The sequence below is a fragment of the Trichechus manatus genome, unplaced genomic scaffold, assembly GCF_000243295.1.
Source record: "Trichechus manatus latirostris isolate Lorelei unplaced genomic scaffold, TriManLat1.0 scaffold00018, whole genome shotgun sequence".
Lineage (NCBI taxonomy): Eukaryota > Metazoa > Chordata > Mammalia > Sirenia > Trichechidae > Trichechus > Trichechus manatus.
Window position 1 is genome coordinate 4,967,496 of NW_004443954.1, and position 23,675 is coordinate 4,991,170.

Sequence of the window (23,675 nt, forward strand, 5' to 3'; positions counted from 1 at the left end):
CTTTGCACTCTGTCCTCTACTGGGTTGGTTCATTTCAGCAGGATGCATAACTTTGTGACTTTTGATATATATTGCGAAGCTGCCTTCTAAAAAGCTTGTAACGCTCCCACCAGTAGAAGAGAATGGCCCCTTCTCTAAGCGTCAGTTCATTTTAGAAAATTTATTGGACTTAATTTGACTTTCAGTTGGTCCCATCACTGGACTGCCTGCCCTTCTCTATTAAATTGTTAGTAATCAATTTGCTGGCTCAGTGCCTAGAAGTCTTCCAAATGATGACAGAATTATCCTTCATTAGACAGAGAAAGAAGATAAAATACGTGCATTGTCCACAGATTCCCTGTTCTGAGGTACAAGGAAGAAGTGAAATTTTCAAAATATTTAATATTTCTTGCCTACATTTTAATTCTGGAGTCATCTGGTGAAAAAGAAAAAGTCAGCACTGAAGACCCTATGGCACATATGGGTACACTATGAGTCGGAATTGACTTGACGCAACTGGGTTGGTTTTTTAAATGTACAGACACACATACACAACACATACTTTTAAAACAAAAAGAGACTAGAAGGTCATACACCAAAATTTTAATAAATAGTTGTCTCTGAATAGTAGAATTACAGATTATTTTCCTTAAAATATGTTTTGTTTTAATGGAGAAGAGGAGTGATTGGTTTTTTAGAGATGTTACGAGACCTAACTCTGAACAACAATTTTTTAGAAGTAATTGTGCCATCTCCAGGGTTGAAAAAAACCAACCAAACAAAAAGAACCCATGTCTTTGGTGCTAAAGCTCTCAAACCCAAACCATTTCTTTAGATAGAAAGAAAAAAATTTCTGTCAGATGATAACTGATGGATTCCTAGTATAGGGAAGGAAAAGTAACATGCTTATCACGTGTTGGGTATTGTGCTAGATCCTTCCATTTACACGATCGCAGGATATTGTCTTTACCTTTGGAAGACTTGCCAGATTTAACAAATATAATCATAGGCCATGCAGTTAAATTAGAATTTCAGAAAAATAACAAAAAAGTTTTAGTATAAGTATATTCCAAATAATTGCATGAGATATACTTAAGCTAAAAAATGATTGGTTATCTGAAATTAAAATCTAATGGTGCATCCTATATTTTATCTAGTAACCTCAGATAGGCATGGTGACCTACAATTTTTTAGTCTGGCAGTGAAATGGTTAGAAAAGAAATCAAATAAAGGTGCTGCTGTTTGTCTTGAAAGATCTGGACCCCACAAATTAAGGCATGAGCTCTTCTTTCGATATTCAGCTTCAAAATCTTATGGTGTAATTGGTTTGCTTTCATTGTCTTCACTTTAAGTCTTTCCAAAATGATACATTCACTGTTTTCCATTCCTAAGCCAAGATGCACATTAAATGGAGAAATAGCTCTACAACTGGCATTGAAATATTAATTTGTTTAAAGATTGATTTTCCTGGCCATAACCACTCATATTTAATTTACGGAACTACCGGTACACAGCAAAAATACAAAGCAGACAGTGATGTGCGGCATCCTCAGGAAAGATTATGAAACACAGCCATAGCACCACGACAAGAAGACAGAGCAAGTAAAAGGGCAAGAAGCTAATTGGGAGCAGAAAACGAGAGGCTCTAACTCGTAAGGGAACGGTACTTAGGCCTTGAATAAAGGAAAGAAGGAAAGGATGCAAACATTGTGATCAAATGGAGGGTGAGGACCTACTCCTCATTTGCTCCAGTGAACGATGTAGAAAGTGATAATGGTATAAACACATGCACATACGTGACTAGTTAACAAGTCAGAGCGAAGCCTCTTTAGAAAATTGTCAGTGAGAGAAATCTGGTTGAGGATGTTCCATGACCGAATATCCTACGATGGGCTTCAGAAATTCTATTGTTCCTTGGTTCTCCACAAGAGCACTTGTTCACCAGACTGGGATTGGAAAATGTGACAATGACACTGGGGCTTTTGTGTTTCGGGCCCCTGGATTGTGACAAAGGGGGAGGCAATCCCATGCAGCATTTGTGGCTAAGTGTGTGACAGGCACACTAACTACTTGACCGAGGAGGGACTGATACCCCGGATGCCAAGTCAGCCACCCAAGGGGAGGTGGAGCCCATGGGGCTTCCCAGGCCCTGGACCACAGGGCCCCGCAGGGCTCAGGCTCCAAGGAGACCACAGTTACAGTCACTTCCTGATTATCAGAACATTTCCATAGGGATGTGGGAAGGATGCACCACCCGAGGTTTGTAAAGGGATGGTTTTATAATGGACACTGAAGAAATCAAGATGATCAGAAAAATCAATTCATTTCAGACAGCAGGATTTTTTTTTTAATTATGGTAAATATATATGTAATAAACCGTTTGTCATTTCAACACTGTTTATGTACGGTTCAGTAACATTAATTATGTTCATCAGATTGTTCAACCATTGCCCTTATCCGTTTCCAAATTTTTCCATCACCTTTACCAAAAGTTTCATGTCCCTAAGCCCCGGGGGCTTGGTTTTTGAATGAATATTAGGGCTTTTACTTTCTTTAGTTCTAATGCTTCCCCATTACAAGTATGTTTGAGTTCAAGTAAACGCCTCATGCAAAGCATGCTCTCAGCATGCATTAGCGCAATTATTCACACACTCTATTTACAGCAAGGCATGGAGGATGAATAACTGAAGAGGGATTTCACTTCTGTGCATCTCCCTGTCCAATTGCCAATTTAATTATCTAATAATTCCATAAGCAAACAGTATAAAAAGCAAAAATTCCAAATTATTAGACAGTATTCAAAGCCAGTGTTCCTCAGCTCTCTCACGCGAATGTTAATTCTCCATGTGAGGAGATATGCTTTCTAATATCACTGATGTCCAAGGAAGAAATCAAGCCGGCTCTTCTAAAGGCAGATTAACTTTGGGGTGACTGGTGAGAAGAAGATAGAGTTCTTGCTAATGAGTGAGGCTTTCTAGACACCTGGACTAGGAGGGTGTGAACATCACATTGATAACATACGTATCATATCTGATCTTCTCCACATACGTATCATATCTGATCTTCTCCACTGTAGATACTAAATGAGTTTACTGAATTTGTTAATTAATAATTTTGTATTAAATTTAGTCAAAGTTGTCAACAGATACCAGGCAAGCTAATTTGAATTTGACTTCCTAACTGTTCTTAAATAACAGAGATAGTCTTTGGAATGTAAGTGCCTAGAACAAGGTCTAATTTAAAGTGCATATGTCCAGGGCCATTCCAGCAGCCACTGCGTCTCAGGAACTGTGCTGGGGTGGACAAAAAGGGCAGAGATCCTGGACTTAAGTTCTTAGAGTCTAAAGGGGAGATAAAGGCCAAGTTAATGACTCCATCGGCTGCAACTGTGACAAGTACAACGAAGGAGAGGCATGCTGAGGGATGAATAGGTGTTAGCCAGGCAAAGAGGGTGTTAAGACCATTCTGAGCAGAGGCTCCAGCATGGGCAGAGAACCTGGGATAGGAGGGAGCACTGACACCCCAGGGATAGAAGGAAGGCCCCCAGCAAGGGCTGAGAGGACAGCTAGAGGAAGAGGGAAACAGCAGATCTTGAGAACTTGCAGGGATTTGTTTTAACTGTAAGAGCAACGAGAAGCCATCAAAGCATTTTAAGAAGAGGGTTGGGCAGGATCAGGTTTACAGCTTTGAAGATCATTCTGCCTGCACAGTGGGGAACAGACTGAAAGGGGGTCCAAGTGGACTCAGGCCAGCTCATGAGGAGGTCAGTGTTGTGGTGGTGGCAGCCATGAGGTAGAATGGGTGGGTGATGGTAGTAGAGAAGGAGAGGTACAGTGAGGTTTGAGGAGCACTGAGGAGGTAAATCAAAAGATGTGATGATTGAGTACATAGTCTAGGTGAGGGATACTTTCAACTCATAGGGACCCCAAGTATGACAAAGCAAAACACTGCCTTCCTGCGCCATCCTCACAATTGTTGCTATGTTTGAGCCCACTGTTGTAGTCACTGTGTCAATCCATCTCATTGAGGGTCATCTTCTTTTTCACTGACCTTCTACTCTACCAAGCATGATGTCCTTCACCAGGGACTGGTCCCTCCTGATAACATATCCAAAGTATGTGAGATGAAGTCTTGCCATCCTTGCTTCTAAGGAGCATTCTGGCTGTACTTCTTCCAAAGTAGATTTGTTAGTTCTTCTGGCAGTCCATGGGATATTCAAGTTTCTTCACCAACACCATAATTCAAAGGCATCAGTTTTTCTTTGGTCTTCTTTATTCATTATCCAGCTTTTGTACGCATATGAGATGACTGAAAACACTATGGCTTGGGTCAGCTGCACCTCAGTCCTTAAAGAGATCTTTATTTTTGAACACTTCAAAGAGGTCTTTCACAGCAGATTTGCCCAATGCAATGTGTCATTTGATTTCTTGACTGGTGCTTCCATGGGCATTGATTGTGGATCCAAGTAAAATGAAATCCTTGACAATTTCAATATTTTCTCAAATGATTGAGTGGGACTATGCAAATAAGGTATATGGAACCCTAATGAAGGGATTGGTCAATTTTGCCATCCCCTAGGCTTAAAATGGAGCCCTGGTGGCACAGTGGTTAAGTGTTTGGCTGCTAACCAAAAGGTCAGCAGTTTGAATCCATCAGTTGTTCCCTGGAAACCCTAAGGGGCAGTTCTACTCTGTCCTATAGGGTCGCTATGATTCGGAATCGACTTGACGGCAATGGGGTTATTAAGGTGGGCCATATAATGTATTATTGAGATTGAGTACTTTGGCACAGAGTAGGCACTCAATAAATGTTTGTTGAATGACTGACCCCAACTTATGTTTATTCACTCATTTTTTTTTTGTTAAAGTGTTTTATTTGCTTTTTTTTTATTATTGTACTTTAGGTAAAGGTTTACAGAACTAGCTTCTCATTAAACAATTAGTACACATATTGTTTTGTGACATTGGTTACCAAACCCACAACATGTCAACGCTCTCCCCTTCTGGACCTTGGGTTCCCCATACTAGCTTTCCTGTCCCCTCCTGCCTTCTAGTCCTTGCCCCCAGGCTGGTGTGCCCCTTTAGTCTCATTTTGTTTTACGGGCCTGTCTAATCTTTGGCTGAAGGGTGAACCTCTGGAGTGACTTCATTACTGAGCTAAAAAAGTATCTGGGGGCCATACTGTCGAGGTTTCTCCAGTCTCTGTCAGGCCAGTAAGTCTGGTCTTTTTTTGACATTCTCTCATTTAACTTTTTTCAATGCCTAGTATGTCCAAGTCACTGTGGCTGGTACTCAAGATGAACAGGACCCATGACTGAGTAGGGGAGACAGACACAGCAAACAACTGAGTGTATTACAACGTGATGAAGGCTACTAGAGAGCTAAGTATAAGGTGTGATGGGAGCACAGTGGGGAAGAACAATTAACTATGACTGTTAAGAAGAGTTTCAGAAGGAGAGGAGCTTAGCTACAAAAGGCTTTTTGAAAGGAAGATTTCTTTTGAAGATGAATTGAAAGAAGTTAGGGAAGACATACCCTGATGGAAATTGAGAAAGGATAGTTAGGTGAAGAATTATAGCAAAAGTGTAAGGGTTAAAATTCAGAGCCACCACCCATCTGTCAGTTTGTTGTACTGTGGTGACTTGCATGTTGCTATGATGCTGGAAGCTATGCCGTCAGTATTTCAAATACCAGCAGGGTCACCTATGGTAGACAGGTTTCAACAGAGCTTCCAGACTAAGACAGACTAGGAAGAAAGGCCTGGTGATCTACTTATGAAAATTAGCCAATGAAAACTCTATGGATCAAAACAGAACATTGTCCAATACAGTGCTGGAAGATGAGCTCCCTAGGCGGGAAGGCACTCAAAATACATAGCGACCGCAACAATAGACTCAAGCATACCAACAATGGCAAAGATGGTGCAGGACCAGGCAACATTTTGTTCTGCTGTGCATGGGGTTGCCATGTGTTGCAGCTGACTCAATGGCAACTAACAACAACAAAATCCAGGGAGATTTTCTCCACAGCAGATCAGAAAATGGAGAGGATAGATGCCATCCACAAGTGATAAGCGTCTCTCGCTCTGACATACCTCCGGAATGAGTTTCAGTAAATCAGGAAGATAACGAATCTCCTTTTAAACACCAAGATGGGTGTCCCTTGAAGGATCAGAACTTACTGGTGTTTTCAGTTTCAATAATTAAAAGCTCATTTCTGAAGAAGATAGCATAAAATATTCTTAAAAACAGAAGGTGTGGCTTAGGGTGCAGTTTCTCAAGGTCAGACTGTGGAATGTGCAGGAAGAGGAAATGGATTGACTAGCCCAGCCTTAGCCACCAACTGGTCTGGCCACCATTATTCTTAGACATCAAAGACCACCATCTTGAGTGCCTTAGAGCTTGGGAATGTTTTCTCCAGAATACAGACAGGAAATTCTGGCTGTTTTCTCAATTATTTCTTTTAACCACTTTTTCCCCCTATTATGTTTTCTAATAAAATCCATTTTCCTATTGTCTTTTTGGTTCATTGTTTTGTAACTAGAATTGATTTTTCTTTTTATTTTTTTAAGTCACTAAAGTACTACAAATGCCAGCTGCCACCACCCACTCCTGACTTCTCCTTGGTATGGTATGACTGAGCGGAAGCAAAGGAGGAAAGTGTTTAACCCTCAGGCCCAAAAGCTTCTTTCTGCTTTTCAAATAAAATGAAATCTGTAGGAGGACATTTAGAATGACTTTAGGCAGACAGAAAATTAAGAGGCAATTTAGATTTTTTTTTAAAGAAACTAAATTATTTCCATTATTAAATAAATGTATTTTAGCAATAAATACAATAGTGTGTAGTTCAGCAGAAAAGATTTGAGGTGAGAGGAATGTCATTATCCTCTGCATTTTAAAGATTGGCAAATTATACGATCTGATGGTCAGTGTCCCCAGGAAAACTTAGTTTCAGGGAATAGGAAAGCAGGGGCCACAGCTTCTCACTGTTTCCACAAGAGAATCCGGAATTTGGGGAGCTAAGTTCTTCCTTATGGAAGTGGCTGATATTATGAGTTAGGTCGAGCTTGAGAGTAAAATCACATGGAGCCCACAACTGTGACTAGAGAGAGTACTGCATTTATTCCCCAATACTTGGCATGATTTCAAGTGGAAGGCATAGCAGCAAAGAAAATGAATGCTGATGCTTGTCACACATTCCATGGTTCACATTATGACTATTTCCATCATCTTACCTTAATACTTGAGGTAGGTATTCAAATCTTGTGATTGGCAGGAAAAAAACAAATTTACCCTAATTTACATCCTTCTCAATTTACGTCCATCTCTGAGCTTCAGTTTTCTTATTAGTAAAAAAGAAAACAAATAAACAAACAAAAAACCCCAATAATACTCACCTTATAGACTTGTGAGGATAAAGAAAATCACAATGAATAATTTCCTGACCCAGTGGTTATTAAACATTAGACTATTAAAGCAAAGTAAGTATGATGCATGCTAAGCTTTTACCATCATCTCTGGCATGTAATAAGCATCCAATAAGTAATAAACCCCAAAAATCAAACCTGTTGCCATGAAGTCAATCCTGACTCATAGCAACCCTACAGGACAGAGTAGAACTGCCCCATAGGGTTTCCAAGGTGCAACTGGTAGATTCGAACAGCCGACCTTCTGCTTTGCAGCTGGAACTCTTAACCACAGCACCACTTGGGCTCCCAAAAGTGATAGCTACTGTTACATTATTATCACAGAAGAGAACCCCATTGTCCAATTAAATGTTAGCCCAGGTAACAGGAGGAGGCCATGGAGGACTTTGGCCTTCTGAGTTAAGCCACTCGGTCAAGTGTTTTTAAAACAGAATGCATGTTCCAGGAGAAGAGACGGTAAGAAAGCCTGTCACTGAAATAATAGCAGCCAGTGAGTAAAGCACTGACACCCATTCCACCAGGAAGACTGGGGGTGGGCAGTGCAGCCTGATGCAGCACTTGGCATGTCTGTAGAAATGTGCTTCTTTTTTTCTTTTTCCTTTGAATACACTTTATTCTTTAGAGCAGTTTTAGGTTTATAGAAAAACTACAGAAAGTACAGGGAGTTCCCTATACTTCCTATTCCCTCACACACAGCTTCTGCTATTAACATCTTACGTTTGTTATAATTAATGAACCAATATTGATACATATTATTAACTCAAGTCCACAGCTGACGTTAGGGCTCGCTCTTTGCGTTGGGTTTTGGCAAATGCATGTCACGTGTCTACCATTACAGTATCATCCAGAATAGTTTCACTGCCCTTTCTCTCCTTTTCCTCTCTTATTCATTTTCTTGTGAGTTATCACATTAGATTGAACCTGCTTACGGTGAGTTCACAGACTGAAACATACGTTATGCATTACCTACTTTTTCTTCTATAGAGAGTAAAACAAACCAGTTGCCATGGAGTCAGTTCTGACACATGGCAACTCCAGGTGTATCAGAGCAGAACTGTGTTCCGTAGGGTTTTCAGTGGCTGATTTTTTGGAAGTAGATCAGCAGGTCATTCTTCTGAGGAGCCTCTGGGTGAACTAAAATTACCAACCTTTTGGTTAGCAACCAAGTGTGTTAACTGTTTGCACAACCCAGAGCCTCCTTATAGATAGTAACCAACCAAACAAACAAACTCATTGCCGTTGAGTCGATTCTGACTCATAGCGACCCTATAGGACAGAGTAGAACTGCCCCACAGGGTTTCCAAGGAGTGGCTGGTGGATTCAAACTGCTGACCACTTGATCAGCGGCCAAGCTCTTAACCATTGCACCACCAGGGCTCCTGAGAGATAGTAGTCATTATTAAATAAATGCAAATTAAGGTATTTTTGAGCACTAATAATATAAGTAACATATCAAAAGGTAGGTTAATTAAATTCTCTAAACAACCCCTAGAGAGCCCAGTGTTTGACTCCTGTGCATGCTGTTCCCTCTGCCAGGAACACTGCATGCCATCCTCGAGTTTGCCCAGGTAACACCTACTCATCCTTCAGGTCTCATCATAAATATTATTTCCTCTAAAAGGCCACCTGAGACTCAACACTGAGTTAGGATTCCCCTCCTCTATATGCTTCATGCATCCTTTATCACCAACCTTATTCGACATTTTTGAAGTTGCCGGTTTACTCATCTGTGTCTTCAGTATGAACCTATGGACCACAAAGGGAGAGAGTGTGAGCCTTGACCTCATTGACAGCCTGGTACATGCAGGCTGTGTGGTTGTCATTAGTGGTATTCACAAATATCTCTGGCTCTCTGCCTCCTTAGGCTCATGGTAGGACTATATTTCCTGGCTCTCATTCTTTCTGTAGGGCGTGCAATGTACTCTAGTCAGCTGGGAGTGGAGCGAAGTGTATCACATCTGGGCCAGAATATTTAATTGTAGTGCCAGACCCTACTGGTTTCTCCTTTCCCCTGATGTTGGGACCAGAAACTCTCCAGATGGTGGTTGCTCTGTCAGTCTGGATCCTGGACTGAGGACGACACTGGCACAGGCCCTAGTTGACCCGTAATGGACACAGAGCGTGAGCCAGAAACAAATCCTTGTCATGGCAGACCACTGAGATACTCGTGATGTCTGTCACTAGCATAACTTAGCCCATCTTGATACATGAAGTCCATTAATATTGTTGAATAAATAAATGAAGAAATAATGCTCTAACCTCTCTATCTGCTTGAATAGCATTGAGAGAGGTTCTAATCCATCGCCTCTCATTTTTTTCTTAAAATTTCTAAAGATGCCCAGGGGTACATCTGGATGTTTCATTAAGTCTTGGTTAGGAAATCTTTTGTATCTAACAAGGGAGGTGACAGGTTGGAGAGTCCTTGGCAATACTGAAGGTTCTTCTTTCATTCTTGTGGCCAGGCCACTGGTAACCTCAAGCTCAGTGGAGGGCTGACTGTTACCATTGCTGAGGTAGGTGGGCGCCCACTGCTTTTCCCATCCACTCTTCCCTTAGTTTCTGTTCTTTCCACACACTCACACACACCCACCCCCCCGACACACACCCACGTACTCACACATACACACACACTCACTTCCCTCTCCCTATGCTGCAAAATAAGCAAAGCCTCCATGATGATTAAGGCAATAGTCCCCATATCATTTCATTATTGGCTCTAATCATCTATGTCTTTGGGTAAAACATTTATCATTTCCAAGTATTGGTTTCTTATTTAGCAGGTCATTGTGAGACCTGAAAGAGGTAATATATGAGAAACAAAGTAGCATATCCAAGTAGTAGCCACATCCTGTGGTGTGTGATTTGAAGGGAACCAGAAAGCATAACTGCCCTCAAATTGCCACCATTTCTTTGTATTAGTGTCTCTGAAAGGCCTTTATGAAATTTAAGTATGTCATTGGACTGAAATGGATTCAGTTAATCCATTATTGCCCAAATATATCTGCCAGCTAATACAATCCTGAGAGTGCTGGAACACAAGGTAAAAATGTTGTGATGGGATGGGGGGTGCTGCAATAGATTCCCTGGACAGGTCAGGGCAGACTGAAGGCCACGGACACTCCGGGGTGGGTTACTGACGGGGAAGGAGGTGACAAAGTCAACAATAACTATTTTAGTTTTATCTAGGGGCAGTGCAGCTATTTTGCATGGCTGAGCAACCATCAGACAATACTCAGGCATCTCTGGAAGAAGCATTAGCCCATTCCGGGCACATAGCAACTTACTGAGTAGTTCCATTATTGCCAAACAAAGCCATACTTGATGAATAACTGAGAGACTGAAAGAAACTGGTTCTTTATTTAAGAAGTTCAACCGAAGTTTAAATAATTAAAAGAAAATGTTTTGAGAATCTTCTTCTGTCCTTACCCCATACCAATGAAAATTAGAAAAAGTTTTTAAGTTTCATAATGAAAGTGATAGAGACAGACGAGGGAGATTTTTCTTTTTTCCATTTTTCTTTCAGTAGAAAAAAAATAGTATTCTATTTCTGCTCTTCTAAATATATTTAACCAGAGAGGTTAAGCTCAAATCACTGGCTGCTTGACGAAAATATATAAAGGGGCAATAAATAATGTTTGTTTATAGAAAGGGCACCATTATCACAAGATTAAACAATGTGTCACTTTATTCAACGCTTGTCATTTTTTACTAGCTATTCCTTAACAACCTGGCAAGGTATATATCCAAGTTACAAGTTAAGCTACTGATATCCTCTAGGTAAAAAGGTGATCTTGGGAAAGAGTTTGATTTCTAAAGTCTTCTATATTACCAAGTCCGTGGATAAAAATAGGATAGGGATAAGAATAACCTTATGCCAGATTCTCATTCTTTAAATGATGTCAGACTTTTGGAAACACATTGCTTCCATTATTATGAAAAATACAGGCAGAAAGACATTATTGTGTGGTCCAAAGGTAGGAACCTGGAATAATATTTGACCACGTGGCTCTGTGTAAAACAAGTTTGTGTTTGTTTCCCAGCTGAGGTGTGAGAGGAAAGGCACATTCATGAAGACACTGAAATCAAAGACTGAGAAGTAATCACCTTTCTACCATTAAAGGGTAAAATGTCTGAATAATTAACACTGGTGCAAAAAAACCCTTGCAAGGAGATTTGAGGCTTGTTCCAGCCCTTGATGGGAGAAGCATTAACTCTAAGATAATGCACCAGAGGATGGCATTCCCCGAAATCAATGGTAACTTCCAGTCCGTACTCAACTATTGATTCTTTATTGTACCAGGATAAGTCATTTTAAATGACCTCAGCAAATTAGAACAAAATTGTAGATTCACCTCCACAAACACTTAGCTGTTTCTCCCACGATCACACTGTTGAAATAATGTACTTTCTAAACAAAGAAGAAACTAAGCCGAATAGATAACCCAAGTTTCACTTCATAAGAAGCCAAATATCTTTTCACCACCTGTGCTGGAAATCTCTCCACTCTTCCCCATATTGTTCTGGGCCCTGGGAGGCTGACTGAAATCGACTAATGCAATAAGTTCCCTTGCCCTCCAGCTTCCTGTTGGGGTTGGCCAGTGGGGTCAATGGGGCCAATGGGGCAGGAGTGGGCTGTGGAGTTGCAGCTCCTCATCCAAGGTCTTAGCTCCTGTCAGGGAGCTCTCTCTACACAGCCTTTCTGTGTCTGGGTTCTAGTTTCCTCAACTTCTCAGGCCTGGGGGTGGGAAAAGGCCCTACCATTACTACCTCTTGCTGTTCCGCTCACCTTGCTCCATCTTTGTAAAGATTCCCTTTGTTACATGTTTCTCAAACTACCTTAATTTGAGTCTGCTGTGTGGTCTGTTTCCTGGTGCCTGAGACCATGACTGATAGTTCATTTGAAATTGAAAAATCTTACTTTCCAGGGCATATCTTGGTGATTCAGAAAATGGGAGAAAAATAAGCTGAGACAGGAAAACAAACAAACTTGATTCATGTTCTACCTTTCATAGTTAGAAGGCGTGCCACTTTTAGTTCTTGAGATGTGGAAGAACCCTTATGGGGCTTGGAATGGTGACTGGACTCTGTGCTTGGATGAGTGGCGGGTCAGGTTTTCTGATACTCTCTAGCTCATATCAGTGGGCACGCCTCCTCTGTGTTCCATTTGTATTCTGAGAAATGCAGACTAAAAAACAAAAATCCAACCAACCCAACCAAACAAGAAAGCTGTGCTTGAAGATCAATGAGGAAATAACCAGGTAGTTAGGGAGAAGAGAAATATGGGGGCAATTAGGAGGCTCTTTCAGAATATATAGGGCATCCACCAACCATTCTTTGTCCATCCTGGGCTCTTAAGAATTTAAACTGTAGCACAAGGAACCTACTAGAAATGTAAAAAAGAGCTACTTTCTGTCTGTTAAGGTTATTATCTTTTAAAATACTTAAGTAGGTTAGTAAGGAAAGCTGTGAAATTACTTTCTCTGGATGTTTTTGAAAGTTAAGTCGTTACCTCTTTGGGATGCTTTAGCTCTGACTCTCTCTGAAGGCAAGGCTTGACATTAAATAACCTCTCAAGGTCCCTTCTTAGTCCATAAAGCACTAATCAGAAAGCACCACCATTTACAAGGTAAGGTGTGGAATGGGATACTAGGGTGGTCTTAAACAAAGAAGCCTGCCAGGAGTGCATTCAGCAGAGGACCAGGTGCACAATGAGCAACACACACCCTAAACATACACAGATTCTTGAACAGAGATTGGAGCTATGGGCAACACAACAGCAAAGCAGTTTAATGTCTTAAAAATGTTTTTGAGAAGTATGTGATTGTAAAGCAATGAGACCCAATCATTATTTTAACAAACTTCTGACCACTTTGCCTATCACTCTGCTTCAAAGGGGGCTTCGTATCATACAAAAATGATAAGCATATTTTTTATTATGCTTTAGACAATGGAAAGACAGGTCAAGGTTTATTTTCCTTACTCGTGGAGTGTTGAGCACAGAACTGTGCACAGATGGGAACAATATGATTTAGGAGATGGTGAGCAAAGCTAGAAATCCCTGTGTCTATATGCAAGAGGGGAGACTTGGCACCATGACACTAACTGGTAATTTACGTCTCTGAGGCAATGAAGCAACAATCCTGATGCCTGAAGGATTCACAGTCACCTCCGAGGAAAGGCATTTTATTCAATACGGGTCACCTGTTGACTGCACTTATTTATTTTTTTACTTTTTTTTCTGTAATTGTGGTTGGTGGTTTGAAACCAACAGTTAGAGCCAGAATCCATGATGCACTTCAACCTACAGATCCATAACCAAGTATCAATATTTAGCTATTCAATCAGGGCTACACATTATTTTTAATTGTGGAAAGTCAGGACATTAGCTAGTGGAGGAGAGAAGGCTCAGAGTCTTCAGAAGGCTTTTCGGCTCATTTCAATGATTCCCCTATCCCTGCCCAGCAGACACAAGCCCCACTGGTCAGTGCAGGATGCCTATGGCAGGCATCATCATCAGTCCTCTTACGGGGAAACACCGGCCCCATTGCTACACCTTCTCCCCAATCAGAAGTTCTCAGTCTGACTCTTTTCCTTTCTATTTCCAGGAGGCTCAGTGTCTTGCTGCCAGTGGTGTCACTAGCTGGGTGTGGGGGGTATGGACTGCATTGGGTAACACTTTTAGAGGGAGTGACACCAAAATGACTGTCTATAAAATTTTTGTGCAGTGTTTCAGCAAAAATTTATTTTTAATAAAAACATCCCTGTAGTTAGTTATAACAACAAAAACACTTTTCATAAGCCTAGCTTACATGTAACAATATACCTACCAGGCTCAAACTCCATGCTAATTTCCTTTTTGAACCTTCTAATGCTCTCGTGTCGGAGCTGTCATTATTACTCAATTACAGTGATGCTTCCAATCGTGATTTCATCTGCACGTGCTACAAGCACATGCCGGTGTTTTCGTTGCTGCCAGTGTTTTTATAGTTGCTGATTGTGTCAAATTTTCCGGTGTTTTAGCTACAATATTGTGGCAATTAGCGTGAATTAGCATGGGTGGGGGGTGACCCCATGAGTTACTGCACTGGGTGACACCAACCTTAGTGATGCCATTGCCTGCTGCCAGTCCCATGTTCTCTCAATCCCCCAACCTGACCCAGTCCAGGTCCCCCTCAGCTTCCATCAGATGAATTTAGCAATCTCTCTATTTTGCCCTGGCCTTGGAGGGTCACCTATGGAGTCTCTGTAAAACATCTTTACTTTGCTAGTCAGGCCTGCTGCTGGCTCCTTCTGACTGGGGACTCCCAGCTCTAGGAATGGGCCTGTGTCCCATCCCCTGTCCAAGACCCAAAGTATATCCTGTTTAGGAGCTGGGTCCCTGTCTTGTCCCTCTGAGTCTGAATCTATCTGGTAACCTGTCTAGCACCTAGGGTCTTTAATGGGTGAGCTTCTTTTTTTGCCCTTCCCTTTCTCCCAGAGAGGGTTGTTGGAGTGTTATTATATGCTGCCAGGCTTCCTGGTGACAAATATTTCAAGCTCTATATGCTAGACAAACCAGCCCTGCTATCTCCTACGTTGTCTACGGATGTCCTGTGTTCTCTAGATGCCCTGGTCTACTTGGCCTGATTGCCCTTCTCTACCCTCAAACCAAACTCCATTTTAGTGAGTTCTTACTGTCTACTGGAGCCCTGGTGGTGCAGTGGTTAAGAGCTTGACTGCTAACCAAAAGGCTGGCAGTTCAAATCCACCAGCCACTCCTTGGAAACTCTATGGGGCCGTTCTACTCGTCCTATCCTGAATCGACTTGATGGCAATGGGTTTGTTTTGTATTTACAGTCTACTGAGCCACCCTACACTACACCCAACGTCACAGCAGATAGAAGTGCCCACTTTTAGAGACTCTAGAATGACCTACCAATAAGATTTACCTTTTTAAAAGTAGAGTGTGTCAGCAGTTCTTAATCTTCTCCACACTTCTCTCCACCAGTGAGGCCTATTTTACATTTCCTCTAACATCCTATTTCACTGTCTTTACGTTCTACGAGGAAAACTGGATTGGACTCTATGTGGGCATCTTTGACAGAGCTGGTAGATGGGAGATAGTTCCTACCTATAGAATCTAATGACAGGATAACAGTTTGATCTGAGACAAACTTGAAAGGCTCTATGGACCAGAGAGGGACTATCTAAGGAAACAGCCTCCGGGGATAATAAATCTTCAGCTAAGTCACTTCCCTGGTAAACAGCTGGAGCTTTAGTCTCAACAGATGAGTAGGTAAAGAACATATTAAGAAACTAAGATATCAGAGGGATTCACTCATGTAGAAAGAAAGGGTCCCTCTGAGCTAAGATTTAAACCATATTTGGCTTTGTTTTGCATGATAATACCACTTATTAGTTGTTTGACTTTTGGGAAATTTACTTGCTTTTCTGAACTTCACTTTTTTTCATCTATACATACAACTCATTAAAAGACAAAAAATTATGTTAAAATATTCTATAGACAATGAAGAATGAGCCAAATGTTAGCAGTCATTATTTCCATTCACTTTGGTGATGCCCAGAATCTTTATATAAGAGGTTCTTTGTACAATAAATGTCATTGACTAAATAACTGATAAAGTAATTTGGACCTGAACTCTTTCAATTAACTCTAGTAGCAAAGGTCTGCTTTTTCACAGTGCTGACATTATCCGAGAATGGATTTTTAACTGTACACTGAGAATTCAAATGCAGATATCAGCCTTTGACCCAGCTCTAGAAAGTTTTTTAGTAGGTTTAAATCTGTAAGCATATAATCAGAGGCAATACTAAGAGTGAGAACAATAGGATGGTATTTGAAAGCATCAGCTACTCTCCATGAATGTCATGCCATTTAACTGAGTACTTCCTCTGTGACTGGCATGTGTAGTTTTCAGGAGGTTCAATGATCACACTTTTTTCTCCACAACTGCTCCCATAACTCATTTTAACCAGTGATTTCAGTCAGATTTTTTTTTGTGTGTGTGGCTATTCTTTGCAGCAGGATAATGGGGTATGGCCCAAATTTTCCCCTACCCTAACCTCAGGGTAGAAGCGCTCACCCTACCCTTTTAGAAGCTAGAATTATTGGCAGCCAGTAGCTCTCAGCTAATATCCTCTGTGAGCATCGTCTGAGGCTGAAGAGAGCCACTTTGTCCAAGGTCGCACCGTTGTCTTAGGGGTAGCCGGCATCCAAGGACTGGTCAGTGCTGGGTGATAAAGACCCAGACCTCTCATCCCAACTGGAGACATCCCAACTGTAGAGCTATCATCCCAATGGTAGCGCTAGCCTCGCTCCAAAGAAACTGTCAGTTGAGGCCTCGGTGGTGGCTGCATTGCAGATCAATTTCCTTCTCTGCCCAGTCCTGCGCTCCTCACTCTCCACAGGTGTTGAGCCTGAGGACACTCCCTAATCTGTTTACTGCCTGCTGGGGGCCCTGATGGCTCAGTGGTTAGGTGCTCACCTGCTAACCAAAAGGCTAGTGGTTCGAACCTTCCCAGCAGTTCTGTGAAAGACCTGGCGATCGGCTCCTGTAAAGATTACAGCCCAGGAAACCCTACGGGGCAGTTCTACTTTGTCATCTGGAGTCTGTATGAGTTGACACTGACTCGAGGGCACCTAACGGACTCCATCTCACGGTATGCTTCCCCAGGAGCTGGACCTTCGCTATCCACATCTCCCAACAGTAGGGAGTGTTTCTAACATTCTTGTGTAAGCGGATCCCAAGCTCTGTCCTCCTAACAGCACCACAACTGAATTTAGAATTGTGCAGAATGGTGAAGCTAGGAAAGAAAAAGCCTTTAATTTCCACACCCTCCCCTCACTGACCTTTGATTAAGCGTTTATTGATATTTACGTAAGAGCTCCCCATTGCTGCTCCAGCAAGATGAGAAGCCAACCAAAAAGCTTCCTTCATAGAACTGAGCTGGGGAAGTGGTTCCTTCTTAATGCTCCCCGTCGTCCTGGAGATGGGACCAGGTCACTGTGAGGAAGGGCAGTCCAAATGCTGTGCATAGAAAGCCAAAGGGGCAGTAGAGCTGAGGGAAAGGACCCCAGGAAACCTACAAAACTCCAAACATTCCCCATCAGAACCTGGTGACCGCGTCTTTCACAGCCACCCCCACAAGCCCCCTCTATGGGGTAACATAGTTCTTCCTGGCAAGTTCCATTGAAGTCTGTGTCCACCAGGCTTGCAGGACTCAAACAAACAGAATACAACATTTACCAACTCCAGCTATTTTTCTAGCCAATTCCTGGCAGAAGCTGGCTTTTAAATTAAACGAATGGTACATCATGGTTTGGTTTCTCCACAGCATATCTTTGCCTCCAAGAGCAAGAGCAGGAGCCAGGAAGGCCCTGATAAGGTCAGCTCTGCCCTCCTCTCTGATGTGCAGGGAGTCCAGGGCTTCTGAATGGCCACTAGCAAAGTAATTGACTGCATGTCCTATTTCCAAGCCTCTGGGGGAGAAAACACAAAATGGACACGAAACGGACTTCTCAGCTAGTGAAAACTGCAGCCAGGCCACATGCAGAGCTTGTCACCATTTAGGGGACTGACAACAGGAGCAGGTACAGACTTGTTTGGTGCTATTTGAAGATACGTACTTCTGCCTGTGTTCATAAACTCATATCCACGTCAGTCTCTATCGGGAGTTTCCAGGAAGATGACAAGCTTGAGGGTGGGGAAGAAACCGAGTTAACTGGAAATGATAGCAGTGCTGACTGAGTTCCTCCAGCCTAAAAAAAATCTGAAGTCTGGGAAATCATGTTTTGAGTATGTGCATCCACTAATAACAGCATGTGTTTGTTGTTAATAATTTTATTTATTTTGTTGTTGTTGTTGAGAATATTCACAGCAAAACATACACCAATTCAACAGTTTCCACATGTACCATTTAGTGACAGTGATTACGTTCTCTGAGTTGTGCAACCATTCCCACTCTCCTTTTTGAGGTGATCCTCCCCTATTAACATAAAGTCACTGCCCCCTGAGGTTCTCATCTAATCTTTCAAGTTGTTGTCAATTTGATCCCATAGAGATAGTTCTTAAAAGAGCATAAGGCTTAAGGCAGAGGATGTTTTTACTATTTAAGCTAAACTACTGTTTGGTTTTAAGAAGACTTCAGGGGATATGTCTGGTTTAGGGTTTAATGATTATCTCAGGGCAGTAGTTTCAGGGGTTCATCCAACCTTCATGGGTCCAGGATGTCTGGAGACCATGAAAATGTTAAATTCTGTTTTGCATTTCCCCCCTTTTGATCAGGATTCTGCTATGGAATCTTTGAATAAAAATGTTCACTAATGGTGGCCAGGCACCATCCAGTTCTTTTGGTCTCATGGCAAAGGAGGCAACTGTTCATGGAGGCAATTAGCCACACATTCCATATCCTCCTCCTATTCCTGACTCTCCTTCTTCCTCTGTTGCTCCAGGTGAATAGAGACCAATTGTTGTGTCTTGGATGGCCACTTGCAAGCCATTGAGACCCCAGGCACTAGGCACTGAACTAGGAGGTAGAACAGAGGCACTAAATATGTTATTTGGCCAATTAACTGGGATGTCCCTTGACACCATGACCCTAAACCTTGAATCCAGGAAATCAAATCCCATGAGGTTTTTGGTTGTACCTAAGCAGCAGCAACACTTTTTTTTTTTTTTGTCGTTGTTGTAAATATATCTACCACACAACTTTTGCCAATTCAACTTTTTACAGGTGTACAACTTACTGACAGCAATTACAATAATCGGCTGTGCAACCCTACCCTTAATCAATGCAATTTTTCAGTCACTGTTAGCCCTCCCTTTCCCTCCCTCCCACCCCAGTAACCACTAATGAACTTTGTTCTCTATACATTTGCCTTTTCTTATCTTTTTATACAAGTGAGGTCATGCAATATTTGTCCTTTTGTGATTGACTTATTTTACACGGCATAATGTCTTCCAGATCCATTCATATTGTAGCATGTATCCAGACTTCATTTCTCCTACTGGCTGAATAGTAGTCCATTGTATGTATGTACTACATTTTATTCATCCATTCATCTGTTGATGCATTAAGGTTATTTCACCTGCTGAGCATTGTGAACAGTGCTGCAATGAACACTGGTATACAAGTCTGTCTGACAAGATCATGTTTTGATACAGTGTTAGGTTTCTTGCCTAATCGTCAATAACAAAGGTGAAGATGAAAGCATATCTAATGCTTTGTTTTGCTAGGTATTTTACATCAAGTTAGGATAACCATTGTAGAAAACATAGAAAATACACACAATAAAACAGAAGAAAATTAAAATTACCTGTAACCTCACTTTCCAGAAATAATCATTGTTAATATTTTGGATAACATGTAAAATGTTTGTGTGTACGAATATCTATTCTAGGAGTCTCTGGATGGTGCAAATGGTTAACACACTCGACTGCTAACCAAAAGGTTGGAGGTTTGAGTCCATCCAAAGGTGCCTCAGAAGAAAGGCCTGGTGATGTACTTCCAGAAAATCAACCATTGAAAACTCTATGGAGCACAGTTCTACTCCGACACACGTGGGTCACCATGAGTCAGAATCACCCTGATGGCAACTGCTTTTTTCATTTTACATAAAGAAGTACTACTTTGTAAGTTTTTTCCACTTAATATATTATGATTTTCCATACCATTTTAAGTGGTTGCATAGTATCTCCTTTTGTCTGTATTCCATTAATTTTGAACCATTTCATCAGCTATTGGATATTTATGAATTCCCCCCCCCCTTTTTTTTTTTTTTTTGCTCTTGTAACCCACTGCTGTGAGTCAATTCCAACTCACAGTGACTCTATAGCCACCCTCAACACATGCATGGTTATTTCCTTAGGATAAATTCTTAGAAACAGTATTAAAGAAGGTCCCTTTAATGTTAATTCTGCCTATTCTATCCTATCCTCTTGCCCAGTTTTGGAAGTATGAAATAATGGAAGTAGGGGAGAAGTTAAAAAAAAAAGCTGCATAAAGGGACAGGGGTAGTATTGTGAAGTATCACAGCTCATACTGAATCTGTGCAGTGTGCACCTGCTGTTGGACGCAGGGCAATGAGGTGGGTATTACTAATAAATCACTTGGTCACTAAATGACTTCCACTGCTATGGGATGTGCTTGCTTTTATGTAATTGATTAATCTCTTAAATATTGCTTCTAAAGAAAATGGTTATAATAATATTTTGCAGGCAGCAATTAACACTGCCCTATTCTCCATGAAGTTTAGTTTTAATTTGAAATGTGTTAATCAAAAACAAAAACAAAACAAACAAAAAAAAAAACAAACCTAGCTGCTGTCAAGTTGTCTGACTCATCGCAACCCTGCAGGACAGAGTAGAGCTGCCCCATAGGGTTTCCAAGGCTATAAATCTTTATGGAAACAGACTGCCATATCTTTCTCCCATAGAGCAGCTGATGGGTTTGAACCGCCGACCTTTTGGTTAGCAGCCAAGTGCAGCGGTTCTCAAATGTTCACATGTATTTGAATCACCTAGAGGGCTTGGTACAACACCAGTTACTGGACTCCCACGCCCAGAGTTAGCATTTCTAACAGTTGTCAGGTGCTATTGATGCTGCTGGTCCAGGCGCCACATTTGGAAAACTGAAACTACTGTTTTAGAAGAGCACAGTTAAAGGACCTGCAGCATTGTTTTTATTCAAATACTGTCTTGTATTTAAAACATCACCTTTTCTATGTGAATAACTGCTCCCCAAATAACCTGTTTTGCAAGTTTGAATTTTCTGAAACTGAGTTGACTTTAAATGGACCTTATTTCTAATCCAAGGTCCCTGGGTGGCAAAAACAGTTTGGGCTCAATTTCGACTCGTGGCAACCCCATGTGTAGAGATACTCCATAAGGTTTTCTTGGCTATAATCTTTACAGAAGCAGATTGCCAGGGGGGTTTGAACAGACAACCATTTAGGTTGGTAGTCAAATGGAAACCATTTGTGCTACCCAAGGACCACTTTTCGGATGAGAAAGCTGAGGTATATTTCACATGCAATGGCAAGTGGATAGTTTCTTCGGTTATCTGTTGTATCATTCTGTTTATTCTGAATATGAACCTCTAAACACTCCAATAATGGAAAAAGACAGCATAATAACCTTTAGCAACTAGGCAGCAGTGTCATTTACATTGATTAAACAGTAACTTACTAAAATCAGTACTTTTCCGTCTTGCATATGAATGACTGAGATGATAGAAAGTTACATGCAAAATTTCTTGGGAAGGTAACCCCGTTTTAGCTGTATGTAGGAAAGATAAACAACGGATTAATTACACAAAGCCACAATTTTTTAAATTGCTTTCCCCATAGACAAATACATAAAGAAAATAGAACACTTCTCATTAGATGGAAAAGATAATTGATGAAAAAAAGGGTGGGGTGGTTACCCAAGTGGAACATCTTTAGCATGTCTCCTAAAGTTTAGCAGGTGACTAGACAGAAAATTGGTTCTTGTATAATAAGGCAGAAGGTAAGACCAGAACAGGGCTGTTCCTTTCTGCTGCTTGTGCTTTCCTGGCTTCTGGTTTCCAGTTTCCTTGGGCTGTTCTCTCCTTCCCATCCAAACCCTATCTGAACTTGAAGGCTCAAGTCAAATACACGCACACACACACACAATCCACACACATATGCATACACATACATATCCATACACACGCCCCTCAAGTGGTTCTATGAATCATTTGAAATTATATGCATAATAGGAGATACATTTTTCTGAAGAAAGATCTATAGCTTTTATCAGCTCCTCTGAGAGATTCATGTTTTATTTAATTCCAAAAACTGAAAATAAACTCTGCCTTATGAATTATCCTATCACTTTACACATCTCTCATGCCACTTAGCATAAGCATCCTAGTTACTCCTGTTTTATCTCCCTGCTAGATTATAAACCCCTTCAGGGCAGGATCAGGTCTAATTCATCCCCCGGCTCTTGCCAAAGCACTGAGCACACAGGAGGCCCTTAATAGATATTTACTGAAGGAAGGAAAGAGGAGAGGCAAGAAGGCAGAGGGAAACTTCAAAAACCATTAGCTTTATCCCCCTGTCTCCTGACAAGGTCACACCAAACCGCCTCAGATAGACGAGTCTGCGAGTGCCAGATACCCAATCACATCAGAAAAATCACTTGCTCAGTGTGGTTCATTGGCTACATCCTAGGATCAAGATCTGACTCAATCTATAGTCTACCACTGGCGGTAATCTGATCTGTCACCTTGTACAGCTAATACCTAATTGCCAAGAGGACTTGAAAAATACAAAACAGACACAGAAAGTATTAAGTAATCAGGATAAAAAAAATTGCTGGAAATATCTGACCGTGTTAAATAATGGCTAAAGTTCTGTCAGTGATTCATTCTGGGGTTATGAATACATTGATGCAACAAAAATTAGTTCTAGGAAATACAATGGATGAGTTGAATTAGTCAAGAATAGAAAAATTATACCAGAGAAAGAAAAGACAGTATTTGGTAATGCTCCTATTTACTTTGCCTATGGCTCTTCCTTTGCTGCTTAAAGGAACCTCTTCCTTTGGTCACACGATCACTACGTGAATGAATTAAAGATGTCCAATACAGATCAAGCAGGCCCTCATTTTTAAAAATGCAACTTTGTTATCTTGATTAATTTTTAAAAATCCATCGTATCTGATAACATTTACCATAGTCTCATAATCACGTGAACATGGGAAATTCTCTAAGTGAATACTATACTTATTTGAGCACCTGGTCTCTCCTTTTTGAAGCAGGTATTTTATTGCTAAAATAGGAGGAGGAAATATTTAGGTAAACTACTTCCAGTGCTGACAAGGTGAAGTTTCTAGGTAGAAGAAACAGAATTAAACATTCTTCTACTTTCCTTAAAGTGTGAAATTTTTATTTCCTTTTCAAAATTGGAAGACAGAAATAGGGAAGGCAGTAGAAGAGAGGTAGCTATTTATAACTAACGAGCTAACTAACCAACAACTAACGAATAACATCAACCTACATATGTTGGGCATATACTTTATGCCAGGTAGGGTTCTACTTACTTAACACTGATTATATAACTTATTCCTCAAAAGTTGTCTCTAAATTGGGTATTCATTAACCCATTTTACAGACAAGGAAGTAGAGGCTCAACAAGTTAATTATTCAGCTTTATACAATTAAATTAATGACTTAACTGGGACAAAAACTTAGCTGTCTTGTTTTCAGGGGGAAAATATAAATCAACTTATGAGCCTGAAACATAA

The 23,675-nt window shown here is 41.0% G+C and overlaps 1 protein-coding gene and 1 long non-coding RNA gene across 3 annotated transcripts in view; both read right to left on the reverse strand.

Annotated features, from left to right (window-relative positions):
- KCNB2 (potassium voltage-gated channel subfamily B member 2) overlaps positions 1-23,675 on the reverse strand; it is a 463,942-nt gene that overhangs the window by 266,689 nt on the left and 173,578 nt on the right. The gene's annotated exons all lie outside the window — the stretch shown is intronic.
- LOC111819772 (uncharacterized) overlaps positions 1-23,675 on the reverse strand; it is a 293,733-nt gene that overhangs the window by 260,568 nt on the left and 9,490 nt on the right. The window contains exons 3-4 of the long non-coding RNA XR_002823341.1: positions 21,591-21,680; positions 9,096-9,150 (exon numbers count right to left, since the gene is read on the reverse strand). This is a non-coding gene — a long non-coding RNA (uncharacterized LOC111819772). The remainder of the gene's footprint in view (positions 1-9,095; positions 9,151-21,590; positions 21,681-23,675) is intronic.